This window comes from Melitaea cinxia, chromosome 26 (genome assembly GCF_905220565.1).
Source record: "Melitaea cinxia chromosome 26, ilMelCinx1.1, whole genome shotgun sequence".
In the NCBI taxonomy this organism is placed as follows: Eukaryota; Metazoa; Arthropoda; class Insecta; order Lepidoptera; family Nymphalidae; genus Melitaea; species Melitaea cinxia.
This window is the reverse complement of record NC_059419.1, coordinates 2,862,273-2,875,560: the sequence shown is the minus strand read 5'-3', so window position 1 is coordinate 2,875,560 and position 13,288 is coordinate 2,862,273.

The following is a 13,288-nucleotide window of genomic DNA, read 5'->3' as shown; positions in this document are numbered from 1 at the left end:
CCGCCAACGCGTCATCCTATTAATTAAAATCCTATTAATTTATATTAAAAACACAGTACGCAATTACAAATAGGTTAATAAACTCTGTTATATTAAAACAATAGGGTTTGCAAAAGCCCCATTACGTATTATTTCGTGCTTAAGTTGAATGTGCTTTTCCGCCTTTGAATTAAAACCAAACTGTTTTGTTATTAAAACTTAAATACTTATGTTTTTCCTGTCCCAAATGTATATCTTGTATTTTCCAGAACAATAAGTACAAGTATTACCAATAAATAAGGCGTCTCCAAGTAAATTACGTCTTTTGTTTATCTTTATTAGTTATTTTGTGTTTAGTGCGTAAGCAATTGATTATACTTATTATTTATTTTAATTTGCCGTGTGGTGTCGGCCGAGTAGAATAGCACCACCTCCTTCTTCCCGTGGGGGTCGTAAAAGACCGAAGGATAAACCTGGCCTAAAATTATCAGGGTCCTGAAGAAGGAAAACTTCATTTGAAACCCGGAATGGGGTCTCCGTCAAGCATTCGTGGCATAGCTCTAAAATGCGAAAGACTCCTGCAGACGAACTGGCTCCACACGTATCGACTCGTCGTTCCTCTGGGCCTAGTAAGTGAGGTCGAGAAGGTGGCGCAGAGTTTAGGCAACTCTGCGTTTTCCTGAAGAGTGACCTAGGCGACACAATGTCTGTCTGACACTGTCTAAATCGTCTGTAATAGACGGACTAAGGCCAATGAGACTATTATTTTATTGGCTTTCAGTTGTACCAGTTTTCAGATTCTGCCAAAGACACGTAGAATAAAGAAGATAGATGAAGATACACGAACAATGAGACGAGATTGATCGATGTAGTTGAGATAACCAAATAATTTAATAAAATATTTATTTTAAGTATATCTGTATTTGACAATAACATACATGGTATAATTATGCGTGTAATGGACGTGCATATTTCATACTACAATGAAACTTTTTGACAAATGTCATTTTGACAGTAAAGCAGTAAGTAGCATTTGCCATGATCGCTACTCCAATTCCATATACGAGATTGGTCGTAGCTTAATCCACCATGCAGTATGGCGGATGATTTACTTACGCTAAGTAATGATCGGTAATACGTGGCTATGATAACTACGGACACGGCCAGCATTACGTGCTCTACGAGGCACTAAGTCTAGATACCTATAAATATTTATTAATTTATCACTGTTTAAAACATGACTTGCAAACATTTTCTTAAATATATTTGAGCTATTTCTATATTTCATCATCCTATGTATAATCATACAAAAAAAAACGCTTCCATACAAAATTTTGTCAAAAATAAATTCTTGGACAAGAACATTTATTCAAAACTCTTAGCCGCAATTTCAAAGAAAATGTTCATATACATTAATTATTATATTGTATTCATACTGAATTTTTATAACAAGAAAATATTTCTATATAGTAACGGCCTCGTTATAAAACAATACCTATAATTATAGTACATTTATTTGGATTGACAACCGTGACCGTAAACACGTAGACCATACCTTTCATATTTTTGGCAATGAACGTGTTAAACGTGCATTCACAATGACGAAAATATAAATAAAATACGTGTTATATTTTAACCAACTTCAAAAAAGACGGATGTTAATCAATTCGACCGTATATATATATATATATATATATATATATATATATATATATATATATATATATATATATATATATATATATATATATTTATGTATGTTCGGGGATAACTTCGTCGTTTATGAACCGATTTTAATAAAAAATTTTTTTGGAAAGGAGATATCCCAAGTATGGTACCATGAAGTGTGAAACCAGGATCTGAGAAATCGAGGGAAACCCTCGAAAATCGTAGTGACGACTAGTGCGTTTGTTAATTTTATTCGTCTACTTACGTTGTGTTACTTGTCGATGTAATAATTGAAGTCGCTTTTTTCGTTTGCGAGCAAATGTAATTATACTGACTTTAGTACAAATTGCTCACAGGTAACTATTACAATATCTGTCCTACCTAAAATTAATGCAAAGTTCATACAGGATTTTAGCTAAATTTAGCTAGTAATCATTAAATATCTTGTATCACAAATTACGTCTATGTGTATAGTCTTGTCGAAATTCTTGATCATGCGCGGTAAAGTCTTTCTAGATCGTTCCTTTACGAGTATAATGATAAAAAGTATAAAAATTGCGAGAGAAAGAGCTAACGTCAAATCCGCCATATACTATGGGTATTGTGCGGTTATGCTTGTTTGATTATTATATTATAATATTTTGTAAATTAAATACTTATAGTTAATACCTATGTGTGTAATGTGTAAGTGTATGTGTATATAATAAATATAAATATAATATACAGAAATAAATAATAAATGCTAAGTAACCTACAGGATGCGTTGTATACCCTACCACTCCCCCCACGAGCTAAGACCACCTTACTCACCACAGAAATACAACCCTGCTTATAAGCAGTATTATTTAGCTGTGGTAAGGTTGAGGAACTTCCCTAGTCGGGCTGCTACAGATTTTGAACAGGAATTTAGTCGATGACTAGGTAATATAATAATTCTGTATAATGAATATTTAAAATTATTTTTTATTCTACTCAATGAAATCAGCCTATTACAGTCCACAGCTGGACATAGGCTTTTTTTGGTATCGCAGGGGAACTTATTTACGGGTGATATCCAGGATGCCCGGGTAGCCATTCCTAGACCGTATGTCCCCGTTTTCCGCAATCCTCATACATCCTACACCTTAATCTTATCTTTCTAACAAGCCTATAACAGATGCTGATTTTTTTTTCAAGACGGTCCTTAACCGCGCTTCTCACTGAAACGCTTCAATGATTTTTAATAAAACTTAGTACGATATGAGTTTATACTACGAGATAGGATAGAATTTCATATAGTTCCCTTGGTAAAGCGAATGAAGTCAAAATGTATAATCGCATATAAAGTAACGGCCGTACAGCTAGTAAATAATAAATCGTTCGTAGGTGTAGAAGGATTAAATAAGAACATTCGAGTAATAACTACTAAAGACAAGTAATATTTAATTAAAAAAAATAATTAATTAATAATTAAATAAGAAAATAAATTAATTGTCAAAATGTAAGACTATAAAATTTATTTTATTAATTTGGTTTGAATGTTAGTTCTAATATGATATTACTGATATTGACTAAAGTATAATAAGTAAAAGTATTCATGAAAAAAAAAAAGAGATAAGACAGATACAATATCCTGTGAAATAATATAGCACGGTATAGCTGGCACAAAAATAAAAAAGTACATGGGTAGATGAAGACTCCGCATAGAAAAAGGGTTACTATTCATATTAATAGGGTCATTGCGCCTGTTCGCGTCCACTTAGTGCAGTTGGCAAGTTTGAAGAGGAAAATAAAAATGTCCCCGCACTAATTTCTATGAAAAATTTATTTACTGTGTTCATTATATAGCCTATTTAAAGATTAATTTTCAGTTTTGTTCGAAACATCTTGCTATTATTTTATTTAAATACAAACGTCAGAATTAGGCGATTTACCCAGTTTGCGTCCATAAAATCCAATTTGCGTCCACCCGCTGGACCACTTCGCGTCCACCAGCTTAGAAAAGGAATAAAGAGGTGATATTTTTATGATAATCTAAAGAGACATTGGATTTTAATAATTTATTTATTGAAGAATTATAGTTATTTAAAAATCAACACATTAACATTAATAAATCACTATAAAGAAAATAATACACCTATTTATTCTTCTAAACATTGATAGAACTTAAAATTAAAAAACAAATTAACCTGTGTACAACCTATGTAGTCAGTAAATAGTAATTCCACCTTTAAAAGTCAACAATTATCTGTTCTGTGAATTTTAAAGGAATGTAAGCAAGCTAAAGATCAGCCTGCAATTACAATCACAGCAGCCTTTCGCAGTCGACTACTGGACATATGCCTTGACAAGTTTACTCCTGTGTTTGGCTCATAGTCACCACGCTGGGCTGACGGGTTGGTGACCACAGGCCTGGCATTGTCGTACCGAAGACGCTGCTGCCCGTCTTCGTCCTGTGTATTTCAAAGCCAGCAGTTGGATGGATATCCCGCCATCGGTCGGCTTTTTAAGTTCCGAGGTAGTAGAGGAACTTAATCGCCTCTTACGACACCCACGGGAAGAGAGGGGGTGTTTATATTCTTTGATGCCGTAAGCACACAGCACCACAAAGATCAGCCTTGATTAATAATAATTATGGAAACCAAATACGAGGTGCACACATATCTCCATTCGCATTAAATATTAATAATACCGCTGTTTTCTTCTTCGTTACTTGGTTTTATTTGATACTAGCTGTGCTCGCGACTTCATCCGCGTGGAGTTATAATAAAAAAAAATATTGTTCTGTTCGTAGAATTACAAAATAAATAAATTTCTAAAATAAAAGTAGCCTAATTTCATTAGCTATCTAGATGGTAACGTCAAAATCAGTCCAGTCGTTTCAGTGATTAGCCGGAGCAAACAGACAGACAGACAAAAATTCTAAAAAAATGTTTTTATTTATTTATTTATTTTCTTACATCTAATATTACAGGCATAACCCAATTCATTAGACATAGTAAAGGAGACAAAAAGCGAAAGGAAAATAATGTAAACTATAATTAAAAAAGAATTGGCTGACTTGAACATAATACTAAAAACAAAACAATAATAAATATAAAAATATTAAATTCATTTCTCATAACATATTATATACAAAGTAACTTTTGCGAATTCATTCCACGAACAAGAAAAAAGGTCTAGTGTTTCAGCCACCAAGTTTAGCGTTCTGACTGAACGAGCAAGGGGGCCGTTGCGCACTAGCTCGGTTCTGCCGTGGGGTACTGCAAATAAGCTCGGTCGCTGTCTTCGTTGTAGATGATACCTATCGGGTACGCTCAAACCTATCCACTGCAGTACCCCTGGACTATTGACAACAACGCGGAATAATTTAAAATATAAGTTGCCAGAGCCAGCTCTCTCTTAGTCTCCAACTTGTTGTATCCAACCATGCCCAATACAAACAATGTTGGATACATCAAGGGATACACGTTATAAAGCCTATGGTAAAGAAACCTGGTGAATTTATTTTGAACACGTTCCAGTATGAGACTGTATTTGACTTCATGTGGAGACCATACTACCGCATTATACTCAAGCTGACTTCTTATTAGGGCATCATACATTAAAGAGATTGCTTATTTTGGTATATGTACCGTGTATAAATCAATATACATTTAGTAAAAAGGTGTTACTTTAATATTACAAACAGACACTCCAATTTTATTTATTTGTGTAGATAAGTTTTGTACCCTCTTGGTCTGCACCCACTGATTTTGTCCAATATCGAAATAGCATATTTTTTGCATAGGTGCTTGTCTTACCGATTTCTTCTTCTCTTGGATCTCATGCAAATCTTCCCTTAAATCTTCCTTTGTGTATGTTCTTTTTCCTTCTTCTTTCTTATCTGCAAAGAACTCATCTTAAATAGAAAAAAATAAGAAAGAAATTACTTATTTCATTCAAAGTAGAATAGGTATTAAACTTTTAGTTTTATGTATTAAACTTATAGAATTAATTTAAAAAATGGACGCGATTTAGTTTTCTTATTAATCCCTTTAGGTATAGTTTGCGTCCATTGCGGACGCAAAGTGGAAGTTTTATAAATTCGGTGTAGCAGTTCGCGTCCACCTTATTTTAACTATTAACTATAAAAAAAATAAGCAAATTCATAATTATTATAATTCCTTGTATCATATATAACCAACGCCTAGAAACAGCTATGTATCCAAAATAGACATAAAACAATAAAAGACTCACCTTCAAACGAACCGCTGCCCACTATTTTCTTCTCATTATTCCGTGCCCTCGCGCTCTCTTGTTGAACAACCCTCACTAACTATTTTTTTTACCCAGGATTGCTTGGATGCACGGAACTTTTGTCTATGCGTACTGCGCCTCTTATACATTGAGGTATTAGCCGGTAATTATTTTTCGACTTATTGGCGTCTTAGTATACTTAATTTCGAGACTTTTCAAAGTGAGATCCGTAAAATGGACGCGAATTGGGCGGTGGACGCGAACAGGCGCAATAACCCTACCTATATTTATTATAGCTAATGTTGCATAATATAACAAAATATTTATTACTAGTTATCCCTTCTTCCCTTCATGGGCGTCACTTTTTTCCGCCCTCTGGCGCCTTAACCCACGTTAATGTCAATCTTCCAGTATCATTCAATCCAGATAGTACTACAAAACTACAAACTTATATACTACCTACGTAAGTAGGTATTAATAATTCATTATAGTATCTAAGATATATTGCTAACAGAAAAGTTGTTTAATATTATAGTTACAATAAAATTACAAAGCAAGTTCCGTTTTATTGTATTGTACAGAAATTATATAAACATTTAATAAAAAAAATAAAAACTTTTCAAATGTTCCTTTCAAATATATTTACAACATTGATATCGCCTGTAAAATTGCTATAATAATGAGAACAGGCGCAAACTTTGCATTTTATTCACTTACACAATTAAGCACATTGACAATGCTTAGTTACCTTATAAATAAAATATTACCCAATAAAATATAATATAAAATAATAAAAAATGTGTTTTACGTCGTATACAATTTATTACTAAGTTGTAAGGAAATAAACATTCTCGACGTTTCTAATAAAATTTATCAACAATATGTGTAAACTAAAAAAAAAAATATCTGTACCTACTGGTAATTAGAAATTTACACTGTCAATTCGTCACTTAGGTACGACTCACGGATAACGCGAAAAGCGCCATCCGTTATTATGGCGCCAAAAATATAAAATATATATTGGGCTATTAAACTAACAGATTAGTACCTACTGAATAAAACAAAGTTTATATTAAATAATATCTCCTTTTTTATCCCATAATACCGCTCTGGTGTAAGGATGCGTGTCGTGTCGGCGGCACCTAAAGAAAGATAAAATAAGAGACGGTCACTGGTTCGATTCCCGCTCGGAGTGGATATTTGTGTTTATACAAATATTTATTTCCGTTCTGGTTGTTAGTCCTTGTGGGTCTCCCCACGGTGCCTCGGAGAGTACGTTAAGCTATCGTCTCGGTTGTTATCATGTACACCTGATAGCGATCGTTACTCATAGTGGGGAATATATCCGCCAACCCGTGAAGCGTATCCTATAATAACTGACGTAAAAATAATCTCGAGATATATAGAAATTAAATAAACCAATCACATTACAATTAATCAATTGTTATAGACTGTGTTCTGTTATTGCAAAAGTTATGGTTACGATTTTTATTCCCGTTCATGATTGATTTGTATACAAACATTAGTTTTTGTCTGTATGTGGGCCTTCCCACCACGCCTGGGAGAGCAGGTAAAACTTTTGACCGAGAGAATATATGTATATTTAAGAGACGTTATATTAATAACTATTTCGATGAGCCGATGATCGTTAGTATGGAGAACGCACGAAGAAGTGTCGGCAGCCCCCCACCAGGTGGATAGACAAATGTAAGTTCTATGGATTTGCTGGTTTGTTAGAAATGTTAGAAATCCTTGAAAGTATTAGATAATTTAAATACTCAATTGACCAGAGAAGAAAAGAAATTTACTAAAATAACAAGACTGGATAAAAGAAAATATTCATAAATAATTTTTTCACATTATTATTCACATATTGATCATCACTTCAGCCTATCACTGTCCACTGCTGGACTCCTCAAATTCGCGCCAAATATGGCGCGAACTCATTTGTTTTGTCCATAGTCACCACGCTGGGTAGGCAGATTGGTAACCGTAGGCGCTGGCTCTGTCGCACTGAAATCACAGCTACCCTTCTTTGCCCTGTGTATTTGAAACTCAGCAGTTGGATAATTATCCCGCCAACGGTCGGCTTTTTAAGTTCCAAGGTGTTAGTGGAACTGTGTTATCCCTTAGTCGCCTCTTACGACGGGACACGGGAGGAGAGGAGGTGGCTATATTCTTTGATGCCGTAACCACACAGCTAATATAGCCAATATTGATATGTAAGATAAAAAAAATAAAATAAGACAATCATTACAGACATACATTATTATTATTATTAATGATGTAAAGAAATTTTATAAGAAAAGATGGAGACATAATTAAAAGCACTGCTGATCCTGCAGAGATGACAAAAAAAAAAGAAGAAAAAGATATAATGGAATATAGTTAAAAAGTATAGATTACTCTTCAAAACAATATACAGCAGTTCCTTTCATGGCAAATAAAGAGAGCTATAACAAAGCTGACAATTTGATCTGGTTTCTAATCTATACCAATAAATGAAATTTGAGTGTCCGTTTGTATTGTTAAAATAATCGCTTTTTACTAAATGTATACGGGTGTATAAGCGGTACATATACTAAAATGACATTTTTTTAAAATGTTTGTCTGTCTGTTTGTTCCCGCTAATCTCGGAAACGGCTGGACTGATTTTGACGGGACTTTCACTGGCAGATAGCTGATGTAATAAGGAGTAACTTAGGCTACTTTTATTTTAGAAATATTTTTATTTTGTAACTCTGCAAGCTGAACAAGTTTTTTTGTTAATACCACACGGACGAAGTTGCGGGCACAGCTAGTGTTAAATAAAATTGAATTGTTGATATATTTTATATAACGTCAAACATATAAGGTGTGTTAATTACATAGATTTTAAGGGGTAGTACAGACATTTATTTTTACAAATAATTTCAAAATCCTTTCATTCTGTATTTCTTGTAATCTTTGTATTATGGCATATAAGTAAGATACTTGAAATTTTTTCAAAAAAGAAATTATTTGTATGCCATTCCAATATTACTGCTACCTACTTGTTCAATTTTGTTATTTGGAATATAATGATAGCAAAACTAAATAAATAATTATGATATTACACAAAATTTATTCAAAATAAATACATATATTTAACTAATTTTGATTCCAAATATACCAAGTTATGTATATGTGTAATTGGAACCACCTTATGGTAGAAACAAAAACAACAGAAATGATTACAAATTTAGTCATTTTGCTGCAACTTAGTATCCGTAAAGGAAAGTCTGGTTTTGCTAAAAATTGAGACAGTTTCATAGAATATTGTGAGATATTATTGACCTATTTTTATATCATATTTTTTATTATCAAATTATGAAGCAATCAGTCCTGGTGGATGTCATAGACATCTGTTAGCGACATTTATAGGTCACAATGGGAAAGCGTTTTCAAACTTATGATGGGTCAGATTAAGCTCAGTTTCTAGCCTATTTCTGCGTGGAACTGGGACTATGTAAGGCAATTGAACATTAATAATAATAATACTAAAAACGATTGTACACCAAGAGTGAGCAAAATTACAAAAATAAAAACAGGAGATATGTACAAAAGGCGGCCTTTTAGCTAATGAGCGATCTCTTCCAGGCAATTTCAATACTAGATTAAAACAACTTAAAAAATATTTAAAAACGAATATTAAATAATATATTAAAAGTCACATGAGATACTTAAAAAAAAAAAAAAACATTTCTAGTGGTAGATATTTTCAATGGCTCCAAAAATATATTTCAAAACAAGACCAAACGATAGTTCTAAACAAGCAATCAAAATAACAACTAAAATATATATTAATTGGTATATATTTCATAAACATTTATATAATCTTTCCTATTATTATTATCATTTTTATAAATGTTATTATATTCAATATATATTGTTAATTACTTGTAATTTAAAGTTTGCAAGATTATTCATTAGTTTAATATTTTTCTTTTTCTTATTTGCACATTTGTTAATGCAATTTTCCTTTGTATATTTAATAAGTCTTAATCTGCCTTTATATATTTATATTTTATTCTTATTTTTTTTTTATAACTTTATCTGTGCTGTGTGCCTAATAAATCAATAAATTGGTACAGATTTTGGCTGCAGTATAAAAAAAATAAAAAATATATCTTTACTTTTAGTATAAGCAATTGTTATTATTTTTCCTATCCTATATGAAGTAAAAGAAATAAAACGACACCTTTAGTCATATTTTTACTGTCCAAGTAATTTCAAAAAGTATATATTATATATTTTTGTATATTAAGTTTGGTTTAAATTTTTATTAATCAATATTCTATATTATTATTGTAATTATAAATATTTATTTTTTAAAGTACACACTGTGGTAAACAGCAAAGCATAAAAAGTTAGCCACATTTATTAAATTTAAAGGTGCATAGATATTATAAAATGTAATTAAGGCAGTTTACATACTGTAAGCATTGTATTAAAAAAATATTACTTACATGTTGCAGATTCGAAATTCGAAACCGCCTCAGTTATTCCACTCTTAATTTTGTAAAGACGCTTCATTTCACAGCACGCAACAATCTTTTTTTAATCAATTATTATATTACACTATACTATTTTTTTATATTAAGAAATACCATTTTTAATATGGAATTAGAGAAATATAAGTAAGTATACCGTATTCGAAACTGCTACAGCTGATGATTATACGATGCGGTATTCGTATTTTGATGTTTCATAATAATCTGTATCCTACATTCCGTTTTACGAAAAAGTGCTACAGAAAAAAATTATATAAAAAACAAAAAAATAACAAATATAAAAATTTCAGTTTCTAAGAAGGTTTAATGTACATAATAAAAAAAGAAGATAGTATATAAAAGTTAGAGAGTTTTAGTTATAAATTAAATGACACCTTTACGAAGAAATTTCTAAAAAGATATTGTGAAAAGTAAAAAAAAAAACACATCGGTATAAATTGTGAAACTTTATTTCATTTGACTCATTCTTATAAGTAAATAGAATATACAAAACTAATAACGAAATTTACAACAAAATTGGTAAAAATGTCATTATCTGTATATATATACAGGGTGTCCCAGAAATCAACGTCAAGCCGGCAATGAGCGATAGGCCAATTGATGGTGGTTATCAGAAAAATAAGAAAAAAAATATTTATGAATAATTTAAAAAAATAATGGCTTTTTAAAAAAAAATCGAGAAATTGACACCCTGTGACAGTCTTTCAAACTTTGTGACTAGAAACCTTGACTATGCTTTGTTTTTTTTGTGTAACGGGTCCCTGAATAACTGTTTTATTAATTGTAATCTAAAATTAATACAAAACTGCCTCAGCTTTAGAAAAACACCATTTTATTGCGCAACCATTACGCAAAAAAGATAACAACATCTATCTTTATGTGACTGTCTTGTAAAAAAAATGTACTACGCTCTTTTGGCAAGTGGCTTTAAAAGATGGCGCATTTAGTCTGGATTCTAAAATGGTACTACATTTAGTAGTTTACACTTATAATTCGGTAGGAAAAAAATGTAAACCAAATGAAAGTTAATTATTTTTATATCACTCAAATTGCTATGGACCGCGTTTGAGTACGAATGCTATAATATAGTGACCCTATTGTGCCGTGTGTGAGCGAGACAGACAGTCCCAACCAAGTGACTAGTGAGGGAAGACCGAATACTTCTAATGAAGACATGGTCTTGCAAGAAGTCAGTTACGACCCGAGTACCTCAGTCCGTTTAATTGAAGCAAGGACGGGGGTGTCAAAAAGTACAGCACACCGAATTTTAAAGAGAAACGAGTTTCACCCGTACCATGTACAACGAGTACAAAGTCTCCTGCCCCAGGATTACCCTGCAAGGCTTGCATTTTGTCAAACGATGTTGCAAAAGTATAGGGAAGATCCGCAATTTTTAAACAAAATTCTATGGTCCGATGAATCTACCCTAAAAAGAGACGGATACATGAATCTGCATAATCTGCACGAGTGGCATTTGGAAAATCCACACTTAATGCGAGAAGATCGATCTCAGTATCGCTTTAAAATAAATATGTGGACCGGCATTTTAAATGGAAAAATTATTGGGCCATTCGAGTTACCAGAAAATTTGACCGGCGAGGTTTATCTGGATTTTATAGAAAACCATTTACCAAATTTACTGGAAGACGTCTTACTTGACATTTACTGAAGCATTTGGTTTCAACAAGATGGCTGCCCAGCACATTATACTCGCTCAGTCAGAGAATTTCTCGATCTAGAATACCGAGGTAGATGGATAGGACGGTCTGGTCCAATTTCGTGGCCAGCCCGTTCACCGGACTTAAATCCAGTCGACTTCTTTTACTGGGGAACGTTAAAAGAAAAAGTATATTCTAAACCACGTCAAAGTTTAAACGAATTACGAGAAAAAATTGCGGCAGCTGTTGAAGAGATCAACTCGAAAAAGTACGCTCGTCTTGTAAACCGCTCTTTTTTAAGAAGATGTAGGGCTTGCATTTCGGCCGAAGGCAAACAATTCGAACATTTGTTATGAATGAATAAACTTTGATTCCAATAACTGAATTTTATTTCAACCGTATTTTTTTTGTCCTAATTTAGGTAACAGTCTTCTAAGTCTAGTGCCACTGTCTCGCTCACACACGACACAATAGGGTCACTATATTATAGCATTTGTACTCAAACGCGGTCCATAGCAATTAGAGTGATATAAAAATAATTAACCTTCATTTGGTTTACATTTTTTTTTACCGAATGTTAGGTGTAGTCTCCTAAGTGTACTGCCATTTTAGAATCCAGACTAAATGCGCCACCTTTTCACAATACTATGACTGTCTGTCTCGCTCACACACGGCACAATAGGGTCACTATATTATAGCATTCGTACTCAAACGCGGTCCATAGCAATTTGAGTGATATAAAAATAATTAACTTTCATTTGGTTTACATTTTTTTCCTACCGAATTATAAGTGTAAACTACTAAATGTAGTACCATTTTAGAATCCAGACTAAATGCGCCATCTTTTAAAGCCACTTGCCAAAAGAGCGTAGTACATTTTTTTTACAAGACAGTCACATAAAGATAGATGTTGTTATCTTTTTTTGCGTAATGGTTGCGCAATAAAATGGTGTTTTTCTAAAGCTGAGGCATTTTTGTATTAATTTTAGATTACAATTAATAAAACAGTTATTCAGGGACCCGTTACACAAAAAAAAACAAAGCATAGTCAAGGTTTCTAGTCACAAAGTTTGAAAGACTGTCACAGGGTGTCAATTTCTCGATTTTTTTTAAAAAGCCATTATTTTTTTAAATTATTCATAAATATTTTTTTTCTTATTTTTCTGATAACCACCATCAATTGGCCTATCGCTCATTGCCGGCTTGACGTTGATTTCTGGGACACCCTGTATA